The 27,585-nt window shown below is 41.5% G+C and overlaps 1 long non-coding RNA gene across 14 annotated transcripts; it reads right to left on the bottom strand.

Annotated features, from left to right (window-relative positions):
• Positions 1-951: 951 nt before the first annotated feature.
• LOC119022893 lies at positions 952-27,476 on the bottom strand. Of its 14 annotated transcripts, none has more exons than XR_005076106.1 (11): positions 26,728-27,476; positions 26,484-26,640; positions 23,755-25,341; positions 20,790-22,376; positions 17,819-19,405; positions 14,846-16,432; positions 11,869-13,455; positions 8,903-10,486; positions 5,930-7,516; positions 2,976-4,559; positions 952-1,593 (listed from the first exon to the last, which is right to left on the bottom strand). It is a non-coding gene; the product is annotated as an uncharacterized LOC119022893 (long non-coding RNA). The 14 variants fall into 14 exon arrangements; XR_005076098.1 differs by lacking the exon at positions 26,484-26,640 and adding an exon at positions 23,511-23,667; XR_005076099.1 differs by lacking the exon at positions 26,484-26,640 and adding an exon at positions 20,546-20,702.
• Between the last annotated feature and the right edge of the window lie 109 nt (positions 27,477-27,585).

Here is a 27,585-nt window from a genome sequence, read left to right as displayed (position 1 = left end):
CTGAAAAATGTATCTTGCTGCGGTGGTCAACTCCCCAGGTCCCCACGGTCGACATGTGGACATCACAGATTTCTGCTCTTATTCCTCTCGAGAAGTTGACTCATGACCTCAATCACACATCGGACAAGTTTCGGAGGATCTGGGAACCATTGCGCTCCTTCTTACAGAAGCTTTAACTCAGCATCTATCCCTGCAAGATGAGGACTGCCTGTTTTTTCTTTAATTTATTCCATGGATGTGCTCTTCATGTACCTGTCTCTTTTTTTTTTTTTTAATTTTTATTTAAAATGTACTTATTTATTTACTTATTCACTTTATGCAAACGTGCAGCGCTCACTGTTGGTTCGGGGTGGGTTTTCTTTTTTCTTTTCTTTTTTTTTTCTCTTGTTGTGTCCTGTTTGAACTTATAAAACTGAAAAACCAATGAAAAAGAGTATTAAAATAATATGATAACAATTTGGAACTGAGTTAAAAGAAGAATCTGCCTTCTCATTTCCTCACTAAATCCTTGCAGAATCAATGTACTTGACAGAATTCCCATATTCTTGGCTGCAGCTGCAGTGAAGGCATTGCTGAATGAATGCAGGAGCATCTCAGTGCGTGGAATCGTTGCCATCATGTTGTGACCCACTGTCTAATCTAAGACAAATTGTAGGCAAGGACAAAAACAAAAATGTCCCCCTTTGTTTAGCACAGTCTACTCAGGCATAGTAACATTGACAATGTTACTGACACTAGGACTAATATCTCTGAAGTCTGACCCCACCATAGAAACCAAGACCATGCATATTGACCTTTATAGTTGTGGAGCCATTCTTGATTCAGGCTTTAGGCTAGGGGTGCACCAATACCATTTCTTTCAAAGCTAGCGCGAGTAAGGGCATCTTCATTTGTGCACTTTTTCATGCTCATATTTCTGACACAAAAATAACCATTAGGCCACACATGCACTGAATTGGAAGACAGGCTTTATTTTCTTCTCTGTCACAACAAATGATGATACATTATCTAAGAATAAATATCAATAATCGTCATGTCCTGTGTCAATAAAAAGCCTCCACATTGGCACTGTCTTCACATGGGACAAACTGAAACTTGACACAATATTAATGAAATTTGACCAATTACACAATGAAACTTATTACACCGTTAACACAGTCAACTTAACACGTCAATTAGACTATTGCACAGTCTCCGCATTTGAATGCATGAAAAGATAATAGCTGAATATAGTTCAAATGTTGGGAAATGTACTGTGTGTGTTTGTGTTGGAATGCATGAGAGTGTGTGCTTAAGCATACGTTTTTGGCTGTATGTGTGTGTGCTTGTGTACATGTGTGTACATGTGTTTACATGTGTACATGCTCAAACATGCGTGAGGCGGCTCTGAGGAAGGACGCAAACAGACTGGATGAACTTGTCCAGAAGGCAGAGTCTGTTGTTAGCTCTAAGCCTGTCACCCTGGTGGAGGTGGTGGAGGACAGGATGCTGGTGAAACTGCTGGCCATCATGGACATTGTCTCTCAGCGGCTCCACAAAACTCTGGCCATGCTTAAGAGCAGCTTCAGCAGCAGACTAATTAAACCCCGCTGCCTAAAGGAAGAGCACAGGCAATCATTCCTACCTGGTGCCAACAGACGTTACAACGCTCACATAACAAAACACAAAACACACACTTATCATTGTATGCTTTATATTATCATCTGTATATAAACCTGCACCTTATTCTCTTGCACCTCATGTTCCACTTGCCTCAGCATTTTATTTTATGTACCTCAGTATTTTATTGGACTTTATAACTACTTAAGCATTTTATTGTATAAAGTATTTGATGGTTTTCTTGAATGTAACTGTTGTTATCAGAATCAGAAATCCTTTAATGTCTCGCAGACTGGGAAATTTGTTTGTCACAGCAGCAACAGAATATTACAAAAACAGACAGATATTACAGAACAGGAACAATAGCAAAAATAAGCAATAAAATTAAAAAGGGAAGAAATAGACATATATACATATTTACATGATATAGTGCAAAATTAACAACTTTTTTGTTTAACGTAGATTGTGAATACAGATAATAAATGATGATCCAATTTAATCTATCTATCTATCTATCTATCTATCTATCTATCTATCTATCTATCTATCTATCTATCTATCTATCATAATTGACTGCATGACGTGTGTGTATTTAACTGACTCATTGATAAATGTGTGTCTCTTTGTGTTGGCCCAGTTGATCTCGGTTGTCACGGTGATGGTCTGGTAACAGACAGTGAGAGTTGATTTAATGGTGATTTCAGCTGTAACACTTGTGATTACAGGTACCTGATGAATGTGGCAGGTGGACATAACGTCGTTAGACTGTGCTCTTTAATAGTGGTGTCACTGAGTCCGTGTTTCGGCATTTGCTAATTCCTCTTGTACGTCAGGCACGTCGGAGACGCTGACGCTGCGAGCGCGCTAGATGACCCCTCCCCGTTTTTCCAGAGCGCGGAGCCGTCCGCTGCGATAGTCCAGCGGTCTAAGTCGTTGACATTTTTAAAGTGCTCTGCGCATGCGCACAACGGTTAAGATACGGAGGTTGCAGGTTCGCGTCCAGACATGCTTTCTTACGCTAAGCTGCGCAGGGTCTGTGCTGTCACTACAGAAAGAGCCCGCTGACGGACTGTTTTGAACAGTGTTGTGTAAATCACCAAACACTCAAGCTGGAATGATGATCAGACTGTACCTGCTGAGCAGACCCAGGTGGTCCTCGGGAGGGCAACTGGCACTGCTGACAAACTGACCAAGAAAGCCTTGGGATGCCCAGCTAACCCTCTCAGTGTAGGTGGTGGGAGAAAGGGGGATGAAAGCTAAGCTATCCCCGCTAGAGAGCCGCCCCCACCCTGCGTGAAATGATGTAAACAGCTTAGCCTGAACTAACCAGCTCACATTAGCCCCCAAATAAAAGGCAACTAACATTGTTTCCTTACCTCTTCGTGGTCATTTGGAGCTGCTGCACTGCATCGCCGTGAGCTGCCTTTGTTTACATGGACGCCATCTTTCCACCGGACCTGACCCACAATGTAAACAGAGTGAGGACACTACGCACCTCTGCTACCATCTACTGGGCTCCCAGTGGCACTGCAGGCTTGCAGCCTTCCCAGGATGACCTGTGGAAGCTCAGAGACCCATTAATCTTGCATTATCTCTCAGTGTGGAGGCAAAATTAGTCACTTGAGTTGTTTTAATTGATTTTACACTGTTCACAGAATCTGATGATACACATGCTAAATGTATAAATACATACCAAAAAAAAATTTAAAAATGTATCTGTAGCCAGATTCCCATTCAAGAGGTACAACATTAAATAAATAAAATAACAACAACAACAATAACAATAATAATAATAATAATAATAATAATAGTAATAATAACAATGTGGAACTGAGTTAAAAGAAGAATCTGCCTTCTCATTTCCTCACTAAATCCTTGCAGAATCAATGTACTTGACAGAATTCCCATATTCTTGGCTGCAGCTGCAGTGAAGGCGTTGCTGAATGAATGCAGGAGCATCTCAGTGCGTGGAATCGTTGCCATCATGTTGTGACCCACTGTCTAATCTAAGACAAATTGTAGGCAAGGACAAAAACAAAAATGTCCCCCTTTGTTTAGCACAGTCTACTCAGGCATAGTAACATTGACAATGTTACTGACACTAGGACTAATATCTCTGAAGTCTGACCCCACCATAGAAACCAAGACCATGCATATTGACCTTTATAGTTGTGGAGCCATTCTTGATTCAGGCTTTAGGCTAGGGGTGCACCAATACCATTTCTTTCAAAGCTAGCGCGAGTAAGGGCATCTTCATTTGTGCACTTTTTCATGCTCATATTTCTGACACAAAAATAACCATTAGGCCACACATGCACTGAATTGGAAGACAGGCTTTATTTTCTTCTCTGTCACAACAAATGATGATACATTATCTAAGAATAAATATCAATAATCGTCATGTCCTGTGTCAATAAAAAGCCTCCACATTGGCACTGTCTTCACATGGGACAAACTGAAACTTGACACAATATTAATGAAATTTGACCAATTACACAATGAAACTTATTACACCGTTAACACAGTCAACTTAACACGTCAATTAGACTATTGCACAGTCTCCGCATTTGAATGCATGAAAAGATAATAGCTGAATATAGTTCAAATGTTGGGAAATGTACTGTGTGTGTTTGTGTTGGAATGCATGAGAGTGTGTGCTTAAGCATACGTTTTTGGCTGTATGTGTGTGTGCTTGTGTACATGTGTGTACATGTGTTTACATGTGTACATGCTCAAACATGCGTGAGGCGGCTCTGAGGAAGGACGCAAACAGACTGGATGAACTTGTCCAGAAGGCAGAGTCTGTTGTTAGCTCTAAGCCTGTCACCCTGGTGGAGGTGGTGGAGGACAGGATGCTGGTGAAACTGCTGGCCATCATGGACATTGTCTCTCAGCGGCTCCACAAAACTCTGGCCATGCTTAAGAGCAGCTTCAGCAGCAGACTAATTAAACCCCGCTGCCTAAAGGAAGAGCACAGGCAATCATTCCTACCTGGTGCCAACAGACGTTACAACGCTCACATAACAAAACACAAAACACACACTTATCATTGTATGCTTTATATTATCATCTGTATATAAACCTGCACCTTATTCTCTTGCACCTCATGTTCCACTTGCCTCAGCATTTTATTTTATGTACCTCAGTATTTTATTGGACTTTATAACTACTTAAGCATTTTATTGTATAAAGTATTTGATGGTTTTCTTGAATGTAACTGTTGTTATCAGAATCAGAAATCCTTTAATGTCTCGCAGACTGGGAAATTTGTTTGTCACAGCAGCAACAGAATATTACAAAAACAGACAGATATTACAGAACAGGAACAATAGCAAAAATAAGCAATAAAATTAAAAAGGGAAGAAATAGACATATATACATATTTACATGATATAGTGCAAAATTAACAACTTTTTTGTTTAACGTAGATTGTGAATACAGATAATAAATGATGATCCAATTTAATCTATCTATCTATCTATCTATCTATCTATCTATCTATCTATCTATCTATCTATCATAATTGACTGCATGACGTGTGTGTATTTAACTGACTCATTGATAAATGTGTGTCTCTTTGTGTTGGCCCAGTTGATCTCGGTTGTCACGGTGATGGTCTGGTAACAGACAGTGAGAGTTGATTTAATGGTGATTTCAGCTGTAACACTTGTGATTACAGGTACCTGATGAATGTGGCAGGTGGACATAACGTCGTTAGACTGTGCTCTTTAATAGTGGTGTCACTGAGTCCGTGTTTCGGCATTTGCTAATTCCTCTTGTACGTCAGGCACGTCGGAGACGCTGACGCTGCGAGCGCGCTAGATGACCCCTCCCCGTTTTTCCAGAGCGCGGAGCCGTCCGCTGCGATAGTCCAGCGGTCTAAGTCGTTGACATTTTTAAAGTGCTCTGCGCATGCGCACAACGGTTAAGATACGGAGGTTGCAGGTTCGCGTCCAGACATGCTTTCTTACGCTAAGCTGCGCAGGGTCTGTGCTGTCACTACAGAAAGAGCCCGCTGACGGACTGTTTTGAACAGTGTTGTGTAAATCACCAAACACTCAAGCTGGAATGATGATCAGACTGTACCTGCTGAGCAGACCCAGGTGGTCCTCGGGAGGGCAACTGGCACTGCTGACAAACTGACCAAGAAAGCCTTGGGATGCCCAGCTAACCCTCTCAGTGTAGGTGGTGGGAGAAAGGGGGATGAAAGCTAAGCTATCCCCGCTAGAGAGCCGCCCCCACCCTGCGTGAAATGATGTAAACAGCTTAGCCTGAACTAACCAGCTCACATTAGCCCCCAAATAAAAGGCAACTAACATTGTTTCCTTACCTCTTCGTGGTCATTTGGAGCTGCTGCACTGCATCGCCGTGAGCTGCCTTTGTTTACATGGACGCCATCTTTCCACCGGACCTGACCCACAATGTAAACAGAGTGAGGACACTACGCACCTCTGCTACCATCTACTGGGCTCCCAGTGGCACTGCAGGCTTGCAGCCTTCCCAGGATGACCTGTGGAAGCTCAGAGACCCATTAATCTTGCATTATCTCTCAGTGTGGAGGCAAAATTAGTCACTTGAGTTGTTTTAATTGATTTTACACTGTTCACAGAATCTGATGATACACATGCTAAATGTATAAATACATACCAAAAAAAAATTTAAAAATGTATCTGTAGCCAGATTCCCATTCAAGAGGTACAACATTAAATAAATAAAATAACAACAACAACAATAACAATAATAATAATAATAATAATAATAATAATAGTAATAATAACAATGTGGAACTGAGTTAAAAGAAGAATCTGCCTTCTCATTTCCTCACTAAATCCTTGCAGAATCAATGTACTTGACAGAATTCCCATATTCTTGGCTGCAGCTGCAGTGAAGGCGTTGCTGAATGAATGCAGGAGCATCTCAGTGCGTGGAATCGTTGCCATCATGTTGTGACCCACTGTCTAATCTAAGACAAATTGTAGGCAAGGACAAAAACAAAAATGTCCCCCTTTGTTTAGCACAGTCTACTCAGGCATAGTAACATTGACAATGTTACTGACACTAGGACTAATATCTCTGAAGTCTGACCCCACCATAGAAACCAAGACCATGCATATTGACCTTTATAGTTGTGGAGCCATTCTTGATTCAGGCTTTAGGCTAGGGGTGCACCAATACCATTTCTTTCAAAGCTAGCGCGAGTAAGGGCATCTTCATTTGTGCACTTTTTCATGCTCATATTTCTGACACAAAAATAACCATTAGGCCACACATGCACTGAATTGGAAGACAGGCTTTATTTTCTTCTCTGTCACAACAAATGATGATACATTATCTAAGAATAAATATCAATAATCGTCATGTCCTGTGTCAATAAAAAGCCTCCACATTGGCACTGTCTTCACATGGGACAAACTGAAACTTGACACAATATTAATGAAATTTGACCAATTACACAATGAAACTTATTACACCGTTAACACAGTCAACTTAACACGTCAATTAGACTATTGCACAGTCTCCACATTTGAATGCATGAAAAGATAATAGCTGAATATAGTTCAAATGTTGGGAAATGTACTGTGTGTGTTTGTGTTGGAATGCATGAGAGTGTGTGCTTAAGCATACGTTTTTGGCTGTATGTGTGTGTGCTTGTGTACATGTGTGTACATGTGTTTACATGTGTACATGCTCAAACATGCGTGAGGCGGCTCTGAGGAAGGACGCAAACAGACTGGATGAACTTGTCCAGAAGGCAGAGTCTGTTGTTAGCTCTAAGCCTGTCACCCTGGTGGAGGTGGTGGAGGACAGGATGCTGGTGAAACTGCTGGCCATCATGGACATTGTCTCTCAGCGGCTCCACAAAACTCTGGCCATGCTTAAGAGCAGCTTCAGCAGCAGACTAATTAAACCCCGCTGCCTAAAGGAAGAGCACAGGCAATCATTCCTACCTGGTGCCAACAGACGTTACAACGCTCACATAACAAAACACAAAACACACACTTATCATTGTATGCTTTATATTATCATCTGTATATAAACCTGCACCTTATTCTCTTGCACCTCATGTTCCACTTGCCTCAGCATTTTATTTTATGTACCTCAGTATTTTATTGGACTTTATAACTACTTAAGCATTTTATTGTATAAAGTATTTGATGGTTTTCTTGAATGTAACTGTTGTTATCAGAATCAGAAATCCTTTAATGTCTCGCAGACTGGGAAATTTGTTTGTCACAGCAGCAACAGAATATTACAAAAACAGACAGATATTACAGAACAGGAACAATAGCAAAAATAAGCAATAAAATTAAAAAGGGAAGAAATAGACATATATACATATTTACATGATATAGTGCAAAATTAACAACTTTTTTGTTTAACGTAGATTGTGAATACAGATAATAAATGATGATCCAATTTAATCTATCTATCTATCTATCTATCTATCTATCTATCTATCTATCTATCTATCTATCTATCTGTCTATCTATCATAATTGACTGCATGACGTGTGTGTATTTAACTGACTCATTGATAAATGTGTGTCTCTTTGTGTTGGCCCAGTTGATCTCGGTTGTCACGGTGATGGTCTGGTAACAGACAGTGAGAGTTGATTTAATGGTGATTTCAGCTGTAACACTTGTGATTACAGGTACCTGATGAATGTGGCAGGTGGACATAACGTCGTTAGACTGTGCTCTTTAATAGTGGTGTCACTGAGTCCGTGTTTCGGCATTTGCTAATTCCTCTTGTACGTCAGGCACGTCGGAGACGCTGACGCTGCGAGCGCGCTAGATGACCCCTCCCCGTTTTTCCAGAGCGCGGAGCCGTCCGCTGCGATAGTCCAGCGGTCTAAGTCGTTGACATTTTTAAAGTGCTCTGCGCATGCGCACAACGGTTAAGATACGGAGGTTGCAGGTTCGCGTCCAGACATGCTTTCTTACGCTAAGCTGCGCAGGGTCTGTGCTGTCACTACAGAAAGAGCCCGCTGACGGACTGTTTTGAACAGTGTTGTGTAAATCACCAAACACTCAAGCTGGAATGATGATCAGACTGTACCTGCTGAGCAGACCCAGGTGGTCCTCGGGAGGGCAACTGGCACTGCTGACAAACTGACCAAGAAAGCCTTGGGATGCCCAGCTAACCCTCTCAGTGTAGGTGGTGGGAGAAAGGGGGATGAAAGCTAAGCTATCCCCGCTAGAGAGCCGCCCCCACCCTGCGTGAAATGATGTAAACAGCTTAGCCTGAACTAACCAGCTCACATTAGCCCCCAAATAAAAGGCAACTAACATTGTTTCCTTACCTCTTCGTGGTCATTTGGAGCTGCTGCACTGCATCGCCGTGAGCTGCCTTTGTTTACATGGACGCCATCTTTCCACCGGACCTGACCCACAATGTAAACAGAGTGAGGACACTACGCACCTCTGCTACCATCTACTGGGCTCCCAGTGGCACTGCAGGCTTGCAGCCTTCCCAGGATGACCTGTGGAAGCTCAGAGACCCATTAATCTTGCATTATCTCTCAGTGTGGAGGCAAAATTAGTCACTTGAGTTGTTTTAATTGATTTTACACTGTTCACAGAATCTGATGATACACATGCTAAATGTATAAATACATACCAAAAAAAAATTTAAAAATGTATCTGTAGCCAGATTCCCATTCAAGAGGTACAACATTAAATAAATAAAATAACAACAACAACAATAACAATAATAATAATAATAATAATAATAATAGTAATAATAACAATGTGGAACTGAGTTAAAAGAAGAATCTGCCTTCTCATTTCCTCACTAAATCCTTGCAGAATCAATGTACTTGACAGAATTCCCATATTCTTGGCTGCAGCTGCAGTGAAGGCGTTGCTGAATGAATGCAGGAGCATCTCAGTGCGTGGAATCGTTGCCATCATGTTGTGACCCACTGTCTAATCTAAGACAAATTGTAGGCAAGGACAAAAACAAAAATGTCCCCCTTTGTTTAGCACAGTCTACTCAGGCATAGTAACATTGACAATGTTACTGACACTAGGACTAATATCTCTGAAGTCTGACCCCACCATAGAAACCAAGACCATGCATATTGACCTTTATAGTTGTGGAGCCATTCTTGATTCAGGCTTTAGGCTAGGGGTGCACCAATACCATTTCTTTCAAAGCTAGCGCGAGTAAGGGCATCTTCATTTGTGCACTTTTTCATGCTCATATTTCTGACACAAAAATAACCATTAGGCCACACATGCACTGAATTGGAAGACAGGCTTTATTTTCTTCTCTGTCACAACAAATGATGATACATTATCTAAGAATAAATATCAATAATCGTCATGTCCTGTGTCAATAAAAAGCCTCCACATTGGCACTGTCTTCACATGGGACAAACTGAAACTTGACACAATATTAATGAAATTTGACCAATTACACAATGAAACTTATTACACCGTTAACACAGTCAACTTAACACGTCAATTAGACTATTGCACAGTCTCCACATTTGAATGCATGAAAAGATAATAGCTGAATATAGTTCAAATGTTGGGAAATGTACTGTGTGTGTTTGTGTTGGAATGCATGAGAGTGTGTGCTTAAGCATACGTTTTTGGCTGTATGTGTGTGTGCTTGTGTACATGTGTGTACATGTGTTTACATGTGTACATGCTCAAACATGCGTGAGGCGGCTCTGAGGAAGGACGCAAACAGACTGGATGAACTTGTCCAGAAGGCAGAGTCTGTTGTTAGCTCTAAGCCTGTCACCCTGGTGGAGGTGGTGGAGGACAGGATGCTGGTGAAACTGCTGGCCATCATGGACATTGTCTCTCAGCGGCTCCACAAAACTCTGGCCATGCTTAAGAGCAGCTTCAGCAGCAGACTAATTAAACCCCGCTGCCTAAAGGAAGAGCACAGGCAATCATTCCTACCTGGTGCCAACAGACGTTACAACGCTCACATAACAAAACACAAAACACACACTTATCATTGTATGCTTTATATTATCATCTGTATATAAACCTGCACCTTATTCTCTTGCACCTCATGTTCCACTTGCCTCAGCATTTTATTTTATGTACCTCAGTATTTTATTGGACTTTATAACTACTTAAGCATTTTATTGTATAAAGTATTTGATGGTTTTCTTGAATGTAACTGTTGTTATCAGAATCAGAAATCCTTTAATGTCTCGCAGACTGGGAAATTTGTTTGTCACAGCAGCAACAGAATATTACAAAAACAGACAGATATTACAGAACAGGAACAATAGCAAAAATAAGCAATAAAATTAAAAAGGGAAGAAATAGACATATATACATATTTACATGATATAGTGCAAAATTAACAACTTTTTTGTTTAACGTAGATTGTGAATACAGATAATAAATGATGATCCAATTTAATCTATCTATCTATCTATCTATCTATCTATCTATCTATCTATCTATCTATCTATCTGTCTATCTATCATAATTGACTGCATGACGTGTGTGTATTTAACTGACTCATTGATAAATGTGTGTCTCTTTGTGTTGGCCCAGTTGATCTCGGTTGTCACGGTGATGGTCTGGTAACAGACAGTGAGAGTTGATTTAATGGTGATTTCAGCTGTAACACTTGTGATTACAGGTACCTGATGAATGTGGCAGGTGGACATAACGTCGTTAGACTGTGCTCTTTAATAGTGGTGTCACTGAGTCCGTGTTTCGGCATTTGCTAATTCCTCTTGTACGTCAGGCACGTCGGAGACGCTGACGCTGCGAGCGCGCTAGATGACCCCTCCCCGTTTTTCCAGAGCGCGGAGCCGTCCGCTGCGATAGTCCAGCGGTCTAAGTCGTTGACATTTTTAAAGTGCTCTGCGCATGCGCACAACGGTTAAGATACGGAGGTTGCAGGTTCGCGTCCAGACATGCTTTCTTACGCTAAGCTGCGCAGGGTCTGTGCTGTCACTACAGAAAGAGCCCGCTGACGGACTGTTTTGAACAGTGTTGTGTAAATCACCAAACACTCAAGCTGGAATGATGATCAGACTGTACCTGCTGAGCAGACCCAGGTGGTCCTCGGGAGGGCAACTGGCACTGCTGACAAACTGACCAAGAAAGCCTTGGGATGCCCAGCTAACCCTCTCAGTGTAGGTGGTGGGAGAAAGGGGGATGAAAGCTAAGCTATCCCCGCTAGAGAGCCGCCCCCACCCTGCGTGAAATGATGTAAACAGCTTAGCCTGAACTAACCAGCTCACATTAGCCCCCAAATAAAAGGCAACTAACATTGTTTCCTTACCTCTTCGTGGTCATTTGGAGCTGCTGCACTGCATCGCCGTGAGCTGCCTTTGTTTACATGGACGCCATCTTTCCACCGGACCTGACCCACAATGTAAACAGAGTGAGGACACTACGCACCTCTGCTACCATCTACTGGGCTCCCAGTGGCACTGCAGGCTTGCAGCCTTCCCAGGATGACCTGTGGAAGCTCAGAGACCCATTAATCTTGCATTATCTCTCAGTGTGGAGGCAAAATTAGTCACTTGAGTTGTTTTAATTGATTTTACACTGTTCACAGAATCTGATGATACACATGCTAAATGTATAAATACATACCAAAAAAAAATTTAAAAATGTATCTGTAGCCAGATTCCCATTCAAGAGGTACAACATTAAATAAATAAAATAACAACAACAACAATAACAATAATAATAATAATAATAATAATAATAATAGTAATAATAACAATGTGGAACTGAGTTAAAAGAAGAATCTGCCTTCTCATTTCCTCACTAAATCCTTGCAGAATCAATGTACTTGACAGAATTCCCATATTCTTGGCTGCAGCTGCAGTGAAGGCGTTGCTGAATGAATGCAGGAGCATCTCAGTGCGTGGAATCGTTGCCATCATGTTGTGACCCACTGTCTAATCTAAGACAAATTGTAGGCAAGGACAAAAACAAAAATGTCCCCCTTTGTTTAGCACAGTCTACTCAGGCATAGTAACATTGACAATGTTACTGACACTAGGACTAATATCTCTGAAGTCTGACCCCACCATAGAAACCAAGACCATGCATATTGACCTTTATAGTTGTGGAGCCATTCTTGATTCAGGCTTTAGGCTAGGGGTGCACCAATACCATTTCTTTCAAAGCTAGCGCGAGTAAGGGCATCTTCATTTGTGCACTTTTTCATGCTCATATTTCTGACACAAAAATAACCATTAGGCCACACATGCACTGAATTGGAAGACAGGCTTTATTTTCTTCTCTGTCACAACAAATGATGATACATTATCTAAGAATAAATATCAATAATCGTCATGTCCTGTGTCAATAAAAAGCCTCCACATTGGCACTGTCTTCACATGGGACAAACTGAAACTTGACACAATATTAATGAAATTTGACCAATTACACAATGAAACTTATTACACCGTTAACACAGTCAACTTAACACGTCAATTAGACTATTGCACAGTCTCCACATTTGAATGCATGAAAAGATAATAGCTGAATATAGTTCAAATGTTGGGAAATGTACTGTGTGTGTTTGTGTTGGAATGCATGAGAGTGTGTGCTTAAGCATACGTTTTTGGCTGTATGTGTGTGTGCTTGTGTACATGTGTGTACATGTGTTTACATGTGTACATGCTCAAACATGCGTGAGGCGGCTCTGAGGAAGGACGCAAACAGACTGGATGAACTTGTCCAGAAGGCAGAGTCTGTTGTTAGCTCTAAGCCTGTCACCCTGGTGGAGGTGGTGGAGGACAGGATGCTGGTGAAACTGCTGGCCATCATGGACATTGTCTCTCAGCGGCTCCACAAAACTCTGGCCATGCTTAAGAGCAGCTTCAGCAGCAGACTAATTAAACCCCGCTGCCTAAAGGAAGAGCACAGGCAATCATTCCTACCTGGTGCCAACAGACGTTACAACGCTCACATAACAAAACACAAAACACACACTTATCATTGTATGCTTTATATTATCATCTGTATATAAACCTGCACCTTATTCTCTTGCACCTCATGTTCCACTTGCCTCAGCATTTTATTTTATGTACCTCAGTATTTTATTGGACTTTATAACTACTTAAGCATTTTATTGTATAAAGTATTTGATGGTTTTCTTGAATGTAACTGTTGTTATCAGAATCAGAAATCCTTTAATGTCTCGCAGACTGGGAAATTTGTTTGTCACAGCAGCAACAGAATATTACAAAAACAGACAGATATTACAGAACAGGAACAATAGCAAAAATAAGCAATAAAATTAAAAAGGGAAGAAATAGACATATATACATATTTACATGATATAGTGCAAAATTAACAACTTTTTTGTTTAACGTAGATTGTGAATACAGATAATAAATGATGATCCAATTTAATCTATCTATCTATCTATCTATCTATCTATCTATCTATCTATCTATCTATCTATCTATCTATCTGTCTATCTATCATAATTGACTGCATGACGTGTGTGTATTTAACTGACTCATTGATAAATGTGTGTCTCTTTGTGTTGGCCCAGTTGATCTCGGTTGTCACGGTGATGGTCTGGTAACAGACAGTGAGAGTTGATTTAATGGTGATTTCAGCTGTAACACTTGTGATTACAGGTACCTGATGAATGTGGCAGGTGGACATAACGTCGTTAGACTGTGCTCTTTAATAGTGGTGTCACTGAGTCCGTGTTTCGGCATTTGCTAATTCCTCTTGTACGTCAGGCACGTCGGAGACGCTGACGCTGCGAGCGCGCTAGATGACCCCTCCCCGTTTTTCCAGAGCGCGGAGCCGTCCGCTGCGATAGTCCAGCGGTCTAAGTCGTTGACATTTTTAAAGTGCTCTGCGCATGCGCACAACGGTTAAGATACGGAGGTTGCAGGTTCGCGTCCAGACATGCTTTCTTACGCTAAGCTGCGCAGGGTCTGTGCTGTCACTACAGAAAGAGCCCGCTGACGGACTGTTTTGAACAGTGTTGTGTAAATCACCAAACACTCAAGCTGGAATGATGATCAGACTGTACCTGCTGAGCAGACCCAGGTGGTCCTCGGGAGGGCAACTGGCACTGCTGACAAACTGACCAAGAAAGCCTTGGGATGCCCAGCTAACCCTCTCAGTGTAGGTGGTGGGAGAAAGGGGGATGAAAGCTAAGCTATCCCCGCTAGAGAGCCGCCCCCACCCTGCGTGAAATGATGTAAACAGCTTAGCCTGAACTAACCAGCTCACATTAGCCCCCAAATAAAAGGCAACTAACATTGTTTCCTTACCTCTTCGTGGTCATTTGGAGCTGCTGCACTGCATCGCCGTGAGCTGCCTTTGTTTACATGGACGCCATCTTTCCACCGGACCTGACCCACAATGTAAACAGAGTGAGGACACTACGCACCTCTGCTACCATCTACTGGGCTCCCAGTGGCACTGCAGGCTTGCAGCCTTCCCAGGATGACCTGTGGAAGCTCAGAGACCCATTAATCTTGCATTATCTCTCAGTGTGGAGGCAAAATTAGTCACTTGAGTTGTTTTAATTGATTTTACACTGTTCACAGAATCTGATGATACACATGCTAAATGTATAAATACATACCAAAAAAAAATTTAAAAATGTATCTGTAGCCAGATTCCCATTCAAGAGGTACAACATTAAATAAATAAAATAACAACAACAACAATAACAATAATAATAATAATAATAATAATAATAATAGTAATAATAACAATGTGGAACTGAGTTAAAAGAAGAATCTGCCTTCTCATTTCCTCACTAAATCCTTGCAGAATCAATGTACTTGACAGAATTCCCATATTCTTGGCTGCAGCTGCAGTGAAGGCGTTGCTGAATGAATGCAGGAGCATCTCAGTGCGTGGAATCGTTGCCATCATGTTGTGACCCACTGTCTAATCTAAGACAAATTGTAGGCAAGGACAAAAACAAAAATGTCCCCCTTTGTTTAGCACAGTCTACTCAGGCATAGTAACATTGACAATGTTACTGACACTAGGACTAATATCTCTGAAGTCTGACCCCACCATAGAAACCAAGACCATGCATATTGACCTTTATAGTTGTGGAGCCATTCTTGATTCAGGCTTTAGGCTAGGGGTGCACCAATACCATTTCTTTCAAAGCTAGCGCGAGTAAGGGCATCTTCATTTGTGCACTTTTTCATGCTCATATTTCTGACACAAAAATAACCATTAGGCCACACATGCACTGAATTGGAAGACAGGCTTTATTTTCTTCTCTGTCACAACAAATGATGATACATTATCTAAGAATAAATATCAATAATCGTCATGTCCTGTGTCAATAAAAAGCCTCCACATTGGCACTGTCTTCACATGGGACAAACTGAAACTTGACACAATATTAATGAAATTTGACCAATTACACAATGAAACTTATTACACCGTTAACACAGTCAACTTAACACGTCAATTAGACTATTGCACAGTCTCCACATTTGAATGCATGAAAAGATAATAGCTGAATATAGTTCAAATGTTGGGAAATGTACTGTGTGTGTTTGTGTTGGAATGCATGAGAGTGTGTGCTTAAGCATACGTTTTTGGCTGTATGTGTGTGTGCTTGTGTACATGTGTGTACATGTGTTTACATGTGTACATGCTCAAACATGCGTGAGGCGGCTCTGAGGAAGGACGCAAACAGACTGGATGAACTTGTCCAGAAGGCAGAGTCTGTTGTTAGCTCTAAGCCTGTCACCCTGGTGGAGGTGGTGGAGGACAGGATGCTGGTGAAACTGCTGGCCATCATGGACATTGTCTCTCAGCGGCTCCACAAAACTCTGGCCATGCTTAAGAGCAGCTTCAGCAGCAGACTAATTAAACCCCGCTGCCTAAAGGAAGAGCACAGGCAATCATTCCTACCTGGTGCCAACAGACGTTACAACGCTCACATAACAAAACACAAAACACACACTTATCATTGTATGCTTTATATTATCATCTGTATATAAACCTGCACCTTATTCTCTTGCACCTCATGTTCCACTTGCCTCAGCATTTTATTTTATGTACCTCAGTATTTTATTGGACTTTATAACTACTTAAGCATTTTATTGTATAAAGTATTTGATGGTTTTCTTGAATGTAACTGTTGTTATCAGAATCAGAAATCCTTTAATGTCTCGCAGACTGGGAAATTTGTTTGTCACAGCAGCAACAGAATATTACAAAAACAGACAGATATTACAGAACAGGAACAATAGCAAAAATAAGCAATAAAATTAAAAAGGGAAGAAATAGACATATATACATATTTACATGATATAGTGCAAAATTAACAACTTTTTTGTTTAACGTAGATTGTGAATACAGATAATAAATGATGATCCAATTTAATCTATCTATCTATCTATCTATCTATCTATCTATCTATCTATCTATCTATCTATCTATCTGTCTATCTATCATAATTGACTGCATGACGTGTGTGTATTTAACTGACTCATTGATAAATGTGTGTCTCTTTGTGTTGGCCCAGTTGATCTCGGTTGTCACGGTGATGGTCTGGTAACAGACAGTGAGAGTTGATTTAATGGTGATTTCAGCTGTAACACTTGTGATTACAGGTACCTGATGAATGTGGCAGGTGGACATAACGTCGTTAGACTGTGCTCTTTAATAGTGGTGTCACTGAGTCCGTGTTTCGGCATTTGCTAATTCCTCTTGTACGTCAGGCACGTCGGAGACGCTGACGCTGCGAGCGCGCTAGATGACCCCTCCCCGTTTTTCCAGAGCGCGGAGCCGTCCGCTGCGATAGTCCAGCGGTCTAAGTCGTTGACATTTTTAAAGTGCTCTGCGCATGCGCACAACGGTTAAGATACGGAGGTTGCAGGTTCGCGTCCAGACATGCTTTCTTACGCTAAGCTGCGCAGGGTCTGTGCTGTCACTACAGAAAGAGCCCGCTGACGGACTGTTTTGAACAGTGTTGTGTAAATCACCAAACACTCAAGCTGGAATGATGATCAGACTGTACCTGCTGAGCAGACCCAGGTGGTCCTCGGGAGGGCAACTGGCACTGCTGACAAACTGACCAAGAAAGCCTTGGGATGCCCAGCTAACCCTCTCAGTGTAGGTGGTGGGAGAAAGGGGGATGAAAGCTAAGCTATCCCCGCTAGAGAGCCGCCCCCACCCTGCGTGAAATGATGTAAACAGCTTAGCCTGAACTAACCAGCTCACATTAGCCCCCAAATAAAAGGCAACTAACATTGTTTCCTTACCTCTTCGTGGTCATTTGGAGCTGCTGCACTGCATCGCCGTGAGCTGCCTTTGTTTACATGGACGCCATCTTTCCACCGGACCTGACCCACAATGTAAACAGAGTGAGGACACTACGCACCTCTGCTACCATCTACTGGGCTCCCAGTGGCACTGCAGGCTTGCAGCCTTCCCAGGATGACCTGTGGAAGCTCAGAGACCCATTAATCTTGCATTATCTCTCAGTGTGGAGGCAAAATTAGTCACTTGAGTTGTTTTAATTGATTTTACACTGTTCACAGAATCTGATGATACACATGCTAAATGTATAAATACATACCAAAAAAAAATTTAAAAATGTATCTGTAGCCAGATTCCCATTCAAGAGGTACAACATTAAATAAATAAAATAACAACAACAACAATAACAATAATAATAATAATAATAATAATAATAATAGTAATAATAACAATGTGGAACTGAGTTAAAAGAAGAATCTGCCTTCTCATTTCCTCACTAAATCCTTGCAGAATCAATGTACTTGACAGAATTCCCATATTCTTGGCTGCAGCTGCAGTGAAGGCGTTGCTGAATGAATGCAGGAGCATCTCAGTGCGTGGAATCGTTGCCATCATGTTGTGACCCACTGTCTAATCTAAGACAAATTGTAGGCAAGGACAAAAACAAAAATGTCCCCCTTTGTTTAGCACAGTCTACTCAGGCATAGTAACATTGACAATGTTACTGACACTAGGACTAATATCTCTGAAGTCTGACCCCACCATAGAAACCAAGACCATGCATATTGACCTTTATAGTTGTGGAGCCATTCTTGATTCAGGCTTTAGGCTAGGGGTGCACCAATACCATTTCTTTCAAAGCTAGCGCGAGTAAGGGCATCTTCATTTGTGCACTTTTTCATGCTCATATTTCTGACACAAAAATAACCATTAGGCCACACATGCACTGAATTGGAAGACAGGCTTTATTTTCTTCTCTGTCACAACAAATGATGATACATTATCTAAGAATAAATATCAATAATCGTCATGTCCTGTGTCAATAAAAAGCCTCCACATTGGCACTGTCTTCACATGGGACAAACTGAAACTTGACACAATATTAATGAAATTTGACCAATTACACAATGAAACTTATTACACCGTTAACACAGTCAACTTAACACGTCAATTAGACTATTGCACAGTCTCCACATTTGAATGCATGAAAAGATAATAGCTGAATATAGTTCAAATGTTGGGAAATGTACTGTGTGTGTTTGTGTTGGAATGCATGAGAGTGTGTGCTTAAGCATACGTTTTTGGCTGTATGTGTGTGTGCTTGTGTACATGTGTGTACATGTGTTTACATGTGTACATGCTCAAACATGCGTGAGGCGGCTCTGAGGAAGGACGCAAACAGACTGGATGAACTTGTCCAGAAGGCAGAGTCTGTTGTTAGCTCTAAGCCTGTCACCCTGGTGGAGGTGGTGGAGGACAGGATGCTGGTGAAACTGCTGGCCATCATGGACATTGTCTCTCAGCGGCTCCACAAAACTCTGGCCATGCTTAAGAGCAGCTTCAGCAGCAGACTAATTAAACCCCGCTGCCTAAAGGAAGAGCACAGGCAATCATTCCTACCTGGTGCCAACAGACGTTACAACGCTCACATAACAAAACACAAAACACACACTTATCATTGTATGCTTTATATTATCATCTGTATATAAACCTGCACCTTATTCTCTTGCACCTCATGTTCCACTTGCCTCAGCATTTTATTTTATGTACCTCAGTATTTTATTGGACTTTATAACTACTTAAGCATTTTATTGTATAAAGTATTTGATGGTTTTCTTGAATGTAACTGTTGTTATCAGAATCAGAAATCCTTTAATGTCTCGCAGACTGGGAAATTTGTTTGTCACAGCAGCAACAGAATATTACAAAAACAGACAGATATTACAGAACAGGAACAATAGCAAAAATAAGCAATAAAATTAAAAAGGGAAGAAATAGACATATATACATATTTACATGATATAGTGCAAAATTAACAACTTTTTTGTTTAACGTAGATTGTGAATACAGATAATAAATGATGATCCAATTTAATCTATCTATCTATCTATCTATCTATCTATCTATCTATCTATCTATCTATCTATCTATCTCTATCTATCATAATTGACTGCATGACGTGTGTGTATTTAACTGACTCATTGATAAATGTGTGTCTCTTTGTGTTGGCCCAGTTGATCTCGGTTGTCACGGTGATGGTCTGGTAACAGACAGTGAGAGTTGATTTAATGGTGATTTCAGCTGTAACACTTGTGATTACAGGTACCTGATGAATGTGGCAGGTGGACATAACGTCGTTAGACTGTGCTCTTTAATAGTGGTGTCACTGAGTCCGTGTTTCGGCATTTGCTAATTCCTCTTGTACGTCAGGCACGTCGGAGACGCTGACGCTGCGAGCGCGCTAGATGACCCCTCCCCGTTTTTCCAGAGCGCGGAGCCGTCCGCTGCGATAGTCCAGCGGTCTAAGTCGTTGACATTTTTAAAGTGCTCTGCGCATGCGCACAACGGTTAAGATACGGAGGTTGCAGGTTCGCGTCCAGACATGCTTTCTTACGCTAAGCTGCGCAGGGTCTGTGCTGTCACTACAGAAAGAGCCCGCTGACGGACTGTTTTGAACAGTGTTGTGTAAATCACCAAACACTCAAGCTGGAATGATGATCAGACTGTACCTGCTGAGCAGACCCAGGTGGTCCTCGGGAGGGCAACTGGCACTGCTGACAAACTGACCAAGAAAGCCTTGGGATGCCCAGCTAACCCTCTCAGTGTAGGTGGTGGGAGAAAGGGGGATGAAAGCTAAGCTATCCCCGCTAGAGAGCCGCCCCCACCCTGCGTGAAATGATGTAAACAGCTTAGCCTGAACTAACCAGCTCACATTAGCCCCCAAATAAAAGGCAACTAACATTGTTTCCTTACCTCTTCGTGGTCATTTGGAGCTGCTGCACTGCATCGCCGTGAGCTGCCTTTGTTTACATGGACGCCATCTTTCCACCGGACCTGACCCACAATGTAAACAGAGTGAGGACACTACGCACCTCTGCTACCATCTACTGGGCTCCCAGTGGCACTGCAGGCTTGCAGCCTTCCCAGGATGACCTGTGGAAGCTCAGAGACCCATTAATCTTGCATTATCTCTCAGTGTGGAGGCAAAATTAGTCACTTGAGTTGTTTTAATTGATTTTACACTGTTCACAGAATCTGATGATACACATGCTAAATGTATAAATACATACCAAAAAAAAATTTAAAAATGTATCTGTAGCCAGATTCCCATTCAAGAGGTACAACATTAAATAAATAAAATAACAACAACAACAATAACAATAATAATAATAATAATAATAATAATAATAGTAATAATAACAATGTGGAACTGAGTTAAAAGAAGAATCTGCCTTCTCATTTCCTCACTAAATCCTTGCAGAATCAATGTACTTGACAGAATTCCCATATTCTTGGCTGCAGCTGCAGTGAAGGCGTTGCTGAATGAATGCAGGAGCATCTCAGTGCGTGGAATCGTTGCCATCATGTTGTGACCCACTGTCTAATCTAAGACAAATTGTAGGCAAGGACAAAAACAAAAATGTCCCCCTTTGTTTAGCACAGTCTACTCAGGCATAGTAACATTGACAATGTTACTGACACTAGGACTAATATCTCTGAAGTCTGACCCCACCATAGAAACCAAGACCATGCATATTGACCTTTATAGTTGTGGAGCCATTCTTGATTCAGGCTTTAGGCTAGGGGTGCACCAATACCATTTCTTTCAAAGCTAGCGCGAGTAAGGGCATCTTCATTTGTGCACTTTTTCATGCTCATATTTCTGACACAAAAATAACCATTAGGCCACACATGCACTGAATTGGAAGACAGGCTTTATTTTCTTCTCTGTCACAACAAATGATGATACATTATCTAAGAATAAATATCAATAATCGTCATGTCCTGTGTCAATAAAAAGCCTCCACATTGGCACTGTCTTCACATGGGACAAACTGAAACTTGACACAATATTAATGAAATTTGACCAATTACACAATGAAACTTATTACACCGTTAACACAGTCAACTTAACACGTCAATTAGACTATTGCACAGTCTCCACATTTGAATGCATGAAAAGATAATAGCTGAATATAGTTCAAATGTTGGGAAATGTACTGTGTGTGTTTGTGTTGGAATGCATGAGAGTGTGTGCTTAAGCATACGTTTTTGGCTGTATGTGTGTGTGCTTGTGTACATGTGTGTACATGTGTTTACATGTGTACATGCTCAAACATGCGTGAGGCGGCTCTGAGGAAGGACGCAAACAGACTGGATGAACTTGTCCAGAAGGCAGAGTCTGTTGTTAGCTCTAAGCCTGTCACCCTGGTGGAGGTGGTGGAGGACAGGATGCTGGTGAAACTGCTGGCCATCATGGACATTGTCTCTCAGCGGCTCCACAAAACTCTGGCCATGCTTAAGAGCAGCTTCAGCAGCAGACTAATTAAACCCCGCTGCCTAAAGGAAGAGCACAGGCAATCATTCCTACCTGGTGCCAACAGACGTTACAACGCTCACATAACAAAACACAAAACACACACTTATCATTGTATGCTTTATATTATCATCTGTATATAAACCTGCACCTTATTCTCTTGCACCTCATGTTCCACTTGCCTCAGCATTTTATTTTATGTACCTCAGTATTTTATTGGACTTTATAACTACTTAAGCATTTTATTGTATAAAGTATTTGATGGTTTTCTTGAATGTAACTGTTGTTATCAGAATCAGAAATCCTTTAATGTCTCGCAGACTGGGAAATTTGTTTGTCACAGCAGCAACAGAATATTACAAAAACAGACAGATATTACAGAACAGGAACAATAGCAAAAATAAGCAATAAAATTAAAAAGGGAAGAAATAGACATATATACATATTTACATGATATAGTGCAAAATTAACAACTTTTTTGTTTAACGTAGATTGTGAATACAGATAATAAATGATGATCCAATTTAATCTATCTATCTATCTATCTATCTATCTATCTATCTATCTATCTATCTATCTGTCTATCTATCATAATTGACTGCATGACGTGTGTGTATTTAACTGACTCATTGATAAATGTGTGTCTCTTTGTGTTGGCCCAGTTGATCTCGGTTGTCACGGTGATGGTCTGGTAACAGACAGTGAGAGTTGATTTAATGGTGATTTCAGCTGTAACACTTGTGATTACAGGTACCTGATGAATGTGGCAGGTGGACATAACGTCGTTAGACTGTGCTCTTTAATAGTGGTGTCACTGAGTCCGTGTTTCGGCATTTGCTAATTCCTCTTGTACGTCAGGCACGTCGGAGACGCTGACGCTGCGAGCGCGCTAGATGACCCCTCCCCGTTTTTCCAGAGCGCGGAGCCGTCCGCTGCGATAGTCCAGCGGTCTAAGTCGTTGACATTTTTAAAGTGCTCTGCGCATGCGCACAACGGTTAAGATACGGAGGTTGCAGGTTCGCGTCCAGACATGCTTTCTTACGCTAAGCTGCGCAGGGTCTGTGCTGTCACTACAGAAAGAGCCCGCTGACGGACTGTTTTGAACAGTGTTGTGTAAATCACCAAACACTCAAGCTGGAATGATGATCAGACTGTACCTGCTGAGCAGACCCAGGTGGTCCTCGGGAGGGCAACTGGCACTGCTGACAAACTGACCAAGAAAGCCTTGGGATGCCCAGCTAACCCTCTCAGTGTAGGTGGTGGGAGAAAGGGGGATGAAAGCTAAGCTATCCCCGCTAGAGAGCCGCCCCCACCCTGCGTGAAATGATGTAAACAGCTTAGCCTGAACTAACCAGCTCACATTAGCCCCCAAATAAAAGGCAACTAACATTGTTTCCTTACCTCTTCGTGGTCATTTGGAGCTGCTGCACTGCATCGCCGTGAGCTGCCTTTGTTTACATGGACGCCATCTTTCCACCGGACCTGACCCACAATGTAAACAGAGTGAGGACACTACGCACCTCTGCTACCATCTACTGGGCTCCCAGTGGCACTGCAGGCTTGCAGCCTTCCCAGGATGACCTGTGGAAGCTCAGAGACCCATTAATCTTGCATTATCTCTCAGTGTGGAGGCAAAATTAGTCACTTGAGTTGTTTTAATTGATTTTACACTGTTCACAGAATCTGATGATACACATGCTAAATGTATAAATACATACCAAAAAAAAATTTAAAAATGTATCTGTAGCCAGATTCCCATTCAAGAGGTACAACATTAAATAAATAAAATAACAACAACAACAATAACAATAATAATAATAATAATAATAATAATAATAGTAATAATAACAATGTGGAACTGAGTTAAAAGAAGAATCTGCCTTCTCATTTCCTCACTAAATCCTTGCAGAATCAATGTACTTGACAGAATTCCCATATTCTTGGCTGCAGCTGCAGTGAAGGCGTTGCTGAATGAATGCAGGAGCATCTCAGTGCGTGGAATCGTTGCCATCATGTTGTGACCCACTGTCTAATCTAAGACAAATTGTAGGCAAGGACAAAAACAAAAATGTCCCCCTTTGTTTAGCACAGTCTACTCAGGCATAGTAACATTGACAATGTTACTGACACTAGGACTAATATCTCTGAAGTCTGACCCCACCATAGAAACCAAGACCATGCATATTGACCTTTATAGTTGTGGAGCCATTCTTGATTCAGGCTTTAGGCTAGGGGTGCACCAATACCATTTCTTTCAAAGCTAGCGCGAGTAAGGGCATCTTCATTTGTGCACTTTTTCATGCTCATATTTCTGACACAAAAATAACCATTAGGCCACACATGCACTGAATTGGAAGACAGGCTTTATTTTCTTCTCTGTCACAACAAATGATGATACATTATCTAAGAATAAATATCAATAATCGTCATGTCCTGTGTCAATAAAAAGCCTCCACATTGGCACTGTCTTCACATGGGACAAACTGAAACTTGACACAATATTAATGAAATTTGACCAATTACACAATGAAACTTATTACACCGTTAACACAGTCAACTTAACACGTCAATTAGACTATTGCACAGTCTCCACATTTGAATGCATGAAAAGATAATAGCTGAATATAGTTCAAATGTTGGGAAATGTACTGTGTGTGTTTGTGTTGGAATGCATGAGAGTGTGTGCTTAAGCATACGTTTTTGGCTGTATGTGTGTGTGCTTGTGTACATGTGTGTACATGTGTTTACATGTGTACATGCTCAAACATGCGTGAGGCGGCTCTGAGGAAGGACGCAAACAGACTGGATGAACTTGTCCAGAAGGCAGAGTCTGTTGTTAGCTCTAAGCCTGTCACCCTGGTGGAGGTGGTGGAGGACAGGATGCTGGTGAAACTGCTGGCCATCATGGACATTGTCTCTCAGCGGCTCCACAAAACTCTGGCCATGCTTAAGAGCAGCTTCAGCAGCAGACTAATTAAACCCCGCTGCCTAAAGGAAGAGCACAGGCAATCATTCCTACCTGGTGCCAACAGACGTTACAACGCTCACATAACAAAACACAAAACACACACTTATCATTGTATGCTTTATATTATCATCTGTATATAAACCTGCACCTTATTCTCTTGCACCTCATGTTCCACTTGCCTCAGCATTTTATTTTATGTACCTCAGTATTTTATTGGACTTTATAACTACTTAAGCATTTTATTGTATAAAGTATTTGATGGTTTTCTTGAATGTAACTGTTGTTATCAGAATCAGAAATCCTTTAATGTCTCGCAGACTGGGAAATTTGTTTGTCACAGCAGCAACAGAATATTACAAAAACAGACAGATATTACAGAACAGGAACAATAGCAAAAATAAGCAATAAAATTAAAAAGGGAAGAAATAGACATATATACATATTTACATGATATAGTGCAAAATTAACAACTTTTTTGTTTAACGTAGATTGTGAATACAGATAATAAATGATGATCCAATTTAATCTATCTATCTATCTATCTATCTATCTATCTATCTATCTATCTATCTATCTATCTATCTGTCTATCTATCATAATTGACTGCATGACGTGTGTGTATTTAACTGACTCATTGATAAATGTGTGTCTCTTTGTGTTGGCCCAGTTGATCTCGGTTGTCACGGTGATGGTCTGGTAACAGACAGTGAGAGTTGATTTAATGGTGATTTCAGCTGTAACACTTGTGATTACAGGTACCTGATGAATGTGGCAGGTGGACATAACGTCGTTAGACTGTGCTCTTTAATAGTGGTGTCACTGAGTCCGTGTTTCGGCATTTGCTAATTCCTCTTGTACGTCAGGCACGTCGGAGACGCTGACGCTGCGAGCGCGCTAGATGACCCCTCCCCGTTTTTCCAGAGCGCGGAGCCGTCCGCTGCGATAGTCCAGCGGTCTAAGTCGTTGACATTTTTAAAGTGCTCTGCGCATGCGCACAACGGTTAAGATACGGAGGTTGCAGGTTCGCGTCCAGACATGCTTTCTTACGCTAAGCTGCGCAGGGTCTGTGCTGTCACTACAGAAAGAGCCCGCTGACGGACTGTTTTGAACAGTGTTGTGTAAATCACCAAACACTCAAGCTGGAATGATGATCAGACTGTACCTGCTGAGCAGACCCAGGTGGTCCTCGGGAGGGCAACTGGCACTGCTGACAAACTGACCAAGAAAGCCTTGGGATGCCCAGCTAACCCTCTCAGTGTAGGTGGTGGGAGAAAGGGGGATGAAAGCTAAGCTATCCCCGCTAGAGAGCCGCCCCCACCCTGCGTGAAATGATGTAAACAGCTTAGCCTGAACTAACCAGCTCACATTAGCCCCCAAATAAAAGGCAACTAACATTGTTTCCTTACCTCTTCGTGGTCATTTGGAGCTGCTGCACTGCATCGCCGTGAGCTGCCTTTGTTTACATGGACGCCATCTTTCCACCGGACCTGACCCACAATGTAAACAGAGTGAGGACACTACGCACCTCTGCTACCATCTACTGGGCTCCCAGTGGCACTGCAGGCTTGCAGCCTTCCCAGGATGACCTGTGGAAGCTCAGAGACCCATTAATCTTGCATTATCTCTCAGTGTGGAGGCAAAATTAGTCACTTGAGTTGTTTTAATTGATTTTACACTGTTCACAGAATCTGATGATACACATGCTAAATGTATAAATACATACCAAAAAAAAATTTAAAAATGTATCTGTAGCCAGATTCCCATTCAAGAGGTACAACATTAAATAAATAAAATAACAACAACAACAATAACAATAATAATAATAATAATAATAATAGTAATAATAACAATGTGGAACTGAGTTAAAAGAAGAATCTGCCTTCTCATTTCCTCACTAAATCCTTGCAGAATCAATGTACTTGACAGAATTCCCATATTCTTGGCTGCAGCTGCAGTGAAGGCGTTGCTGAATGAATGCAGGAGCATCTCAGTGCGTGGAATCGTTGCCATCATGTTGTGACCCACTGTCTAATCTAAGACAAATTGTAGGCAAGGACAAAAACAAAAATGTCCCCCTTTGTTTAGCACAGTCTACTCAGGCATAGTAACATTGACAATGTTACTGACACTAGGACTAATATCTCTGAAGTCTGACCCCACCATAGAAACCAAGACCAACCAAGCATATTGACCTTTATAGTTGTGGAGCCATTCTTGATTCAGGCTTTAGGCTAGGGGTGCACCAATACCATTTCTTTCAAAGC

Source organism: Acanthopagrus latus, chromosome 7 (assembly GCF_904848185.1).
Source record: "Acanthopagrus latus isolate v.2019 chromosome 7, fAcaLat1.1, whole genome shotgun sequence".
Lineage (NCBI taxonomy): Eukaryota > Metazoa > Chordata > Actinopteri > Spariformes > Sparidae > Acanthopagrus > Acanthopagrus latus.
Note: the sequence above shows the minus strand (reverse complement) of the source record. Positions and strands in the feature narration are given on the sequence as shown.